Below are 4,315 nucleotides of genomic sequence, written 5' to 3' on the forward strand. Positions count from 1 at the left end.
AATTTAGATCACCTATGGGTTCTTCACAAAGATAAAGTTAAGTTATATCTTATGTAATGCCATCGGGTTTTTATAAATTAAAGTTGATATTTTATTATTTAATCTAAAAATAGCTCAAGAATTATATATATTAAAATGAATCAAAATCCTTACTCAAAAGCTGATTTTTGGACAGATTATAAATTTTGTTCCAGGTATTTTTGGGTTTCACAAATCACTATAAATAGAAACCTTCCAAAAGTCATTTTATGTCCAACTTTTCACATCATCCAAAATAATGAGATCAWCAGACTTTTTCCAAATATCAAGAAATTTGAGTGGATTTAAGTCWCTCATTRTTACCCTATAACCTTGAGTTACACAGCCCCCAAAACAGATTGCACACTCTTCGAGTGTCAGTCATTTGGGGTCTAAGATCATCATTTTTCAAGAATCTTAATTCTATTTTCAAACTAACAAACACGGTTAGCCTCCAGATAATATTTCCCGATTCCATTAAATTTTGAAGATGACAWAGCCGATTTGAGATRCATGCAAGATTMTTCAAAACATATCTTTACATKCTCAAACTTCGCATGCAAATGGGTTTYYTCCTACTTTAGAGTTCAAAGAAYATRGATCATAGWTTATCATCCTTTTTGAAGAYATTTTCTTGTYTTTGATGTATAATCTCCSCTCTTTAATTCTCCAGAAATTTAGCTACAAGATCWAGAARTGGGAGTAGGAAGATGAAAACTTTTGTTATTYTATAAAAGTAAAATAACTAGTATCATACMTTTTTCTTAAAATCYTGAATATTCTTCAAGATTGACAGAATTTCCTGAAGRCTTGCTTGAAGGAATCGGCTGGAGGGTGGTTTGTTTTTAGAGAGAGATTAGAGAGATGTTATGGTTTAGCGAGCAAGAGAGTTGGAAAATGAGAGTTTTCAAAGGATGTGGGTATTTATATGTGGATTTTAAAGAGGTAAATGGGCTGGCCTCTAAAGGCCCAAACCCAATAAAAACTTTTTATTTTTCTTTTAGGTAAGGATAAACCCACTTAACTTTATAATCAACAATGTAATTTACCAAACATTAATAAAAATGACACTATTATTTCAAAACTCCACCTTTTTATAAAATTATTTGGACATTCAATTGGGACTTTTGTATTTTAATTTGAAGGTTTATAATATCAACTCTATTTTATTTGGAGCATTTCTAAAATATTTGGCATTACACAAGTTAACTTCATCAGTTACCCGCCGATGCGTGATCTTCGGAACTAAACTTGGGAGCTAAGCCAGATGAACTCTAATCATCATGACTAGATCATAGTAAAATATAATTCTAAATATATGATCTATAGTAAGGTGCTAAGCTGAAGCTCCAAAATGACAGAATGTCACAGTCTCCCCATGCCAGAAAAATTTCGTCCCGAAATTTATTCTTCAAATCCAGATCATGACTCATTTGAGAACAAGTGGGGATACTTGCTTTTCATGAAATCTTCTCTTTCCCACGTGTACTCCAGTCCATGCCTCGAAGTCCAATGAACTTTTACAATTAGGATTTTGCTACGCCTCAATTGCTTGACTTTATGGTCGAGGATTTCGATCGGCTCTTCATTGAAGTGTAACCGTTCGTTAATTTGAATGTCTTCCAAAGGTAGAACCAATGATTCGTCGGTTAAATATTTCTTAAGGTTTGATACGTGAAATGTATCATGGATGGCACTAAGCTCTGTGGGTAAGCTTAGTTTGTATGTAACCGGTCCTATTCTTTCGAGTATTTCAAATGGACCAACATACCTTGGGCTAAGTTTTCCTTTCTTTCTGAAACGCACCACTCCTTTCCATGGAGATACTTTTAAAAGGACTTTATCACCCATTTGAAATTCCAATGGTTTCTTTCGGTTATCAGCGTAGCTCTTCTGACGATCTCTTGCAGCTTTAAGTCTTTCTTGGATGATCGAGATTTTGTCGGTTGTCTCCTGGATAATGTCAGGCCTAGTTAGTTGTCTGTCACCAATTTTCAACCAACTAAGTGGGGATCTACATTTACGCCCATACAAGGCTTCGTATGGTGCGCACTGGATACTGGTGTGATAGCCGTTGTTGTAAGAAAATTCAACCAATGGTAGATGAGTATCCCAACTGCCTCCAAAGTCTATCACACAGGCTCGTAACATATCCTCTAGTGTTTGGATAGTCCTTTCCGTTTGCCCATCTGTTTGAGGATGATAGGAAGTGCTTAAGTCCAACCTCGTGCCTAGTACCTTTTGAACTGATCGCCACAATCATGAAGTAAAATGGCTATCTCTGTCTGAGATGATAGAAATAGGTACTCCATGACGTGATACGATTTCATTGATATATAACTGTACAAGCCTTTCCGTACTAAAGTCTTCTCGAACAGGTAAAAAGTGCGTGGATTTCGTAAGTTGATCCATTATGACCCAAATTGAGTCATGTCCTCTCCTAGTTCTAGATAACTTCGTAAAAAAATCCATCGATATCTGATCCTACTTCCATTGGGGAATCTCTGGTTGCTGAAGAAGACCAGACGGTTTCTGATGTTCAGCTTTTACCCTTACGCAGGTTAAGTACCGGCTTACGTACAAAGCAACGTCCTTCTTCATTCCTGGCCACCAGTAATATTCTCTTAGCTCTTTGTACATCTTATCGGTTCTTGGGTGAATTGAGTATCTTGAGCGATGTGCTTCCTCCAAAATTGTTGACCGGAGACTTTCGTCCTTTGGTATCCAAACTCTATTTTTGAAGTAACGCACCCCATCTGCTCGAGTTTCGAATTCCTTCCCTAGGTGGTGCAGGGTCTCGTTCTTCAGGTTCTCCAATTTCATCGCCTCTTCTTGAGCTTCAAGAATTTGCGTTTTTAGGTTCGTTTGAACCCGCATCCCCATGGCTCGTACCCTTGATGGTTTCACCCTTTCTTTCCGGCTTAAGGCGTCTGCTACCACGTTAGCTTTCCCCGGGTGGTACTTTATTTCACAATCATAGTCATTGAGAAGTTCGACCCATCTTCGTTGCCTCATGTTCAGCATCTTTTGATCTAGGATATGCTGAAGACTTTTGTGATCAGTGAAGATGGTGCATTTGGTGCCGTAAAGATAGTGCTTCCAAATCTTAAGTGCAAATACTACTGCCCCCAATTCAAGGTCATGAGTAGTGTAATTCTTCTCGTGCACTTTGAGTTGCCTTGAGGCATATGCAATGACCTTATCTTTTTGTATTATCACGCATCCTAAGCCTTGATGCGATGCATCACAACAGACCATAAAGTTTTCCGAACCCTCCGGTAGGGATAAGATAGGTGCATTGCATAGCCTCTGCTTAAGAGTCTCAAACGCTCCTTCCTGTTTCTCTCCCCAAACAAACTTCTTGTCTTTCTTGGTTAAAGCTGTGAGTGGTTGTGCGATTTTTGAAAAGTTCGCGATGAATCGCCGATAATAGCCTGCCAAGCCAAGGAATTGACGAATTTCCGTCGGGGTTCTTGGGGCTTCCCATTTCTTAATGGCCTCAATCTTGGCAGGATCTACGTGAATCCCTTTTTCATTAACCACATGACCAAGAAATTGTACTTCACGAATCCCGAATTCGCATTTGGAGAATTTTGCATACAATTTATGGTTCCGAAGTAGTTCTAATATCATCCTCAGATGCTGCTCATGGTCCCCCTTGCTTCGTGAATAAATCGGTATATCTTCTATGAAAACGATTACAAATTTATCCAAGTATGGTCTACAGACTCTATTCATTAGATCCATAAAGACTACCGGTGCATTGGTTAGCCCGAATGGCATAACCATCATAATGACCATATCGGGTTCTGAATGCTGTTTTGGGAGTGTTCTCTTCCCTAATTCTCATTTGATGGTATCCAGATCGTAGATCAATTTTGGAAAAGTATACCGTACCTTGGAGTTGATCAAACAGATCATCGATTTTAGGAAGAGGGTATCTATTCTTGTTAAGTTCCCTATAATCAATGCACATTCGCATTGACCCATCTTTCTTTTTAACGAATAGAACCGGTGCACCCCATGGTGAGAAACTTGGCCTTTTAATTCCTTTATCTAATAACTCCTGGAGTTGATTTGACATTTCTTGCATTTCCGATGGTGCCAAACGATATGGTGCCTTTGCCACTGGGGTAGCTCCAGGGATTAAGTCAATACCGAATTCGACTTGTCTTGGCGGGGGTAATCCTGGTAAATCCTCGGGAAATACATCAGGAAACTCTCGAACTACAGGGAAATCGTCAATACCTTTTTCTTTGACTTTCCTATCAATAACATGTGCCAAAAATGCAACATA

Source organism: Cynara cardunculus, assembly GCF_001531365.2.
Source record: "Cynara cardunculus var. scolymus isolate 2C chromosome LG 5, CcrdV1, whole genome shotgun sequence".
Classification (NCBI taxonomy): Eukaryota; Viridiplantae; Streptophyta; class Magnoliopsida; order Asterales; family Asteraceae; genus Cynara; species Cynara cardunculus.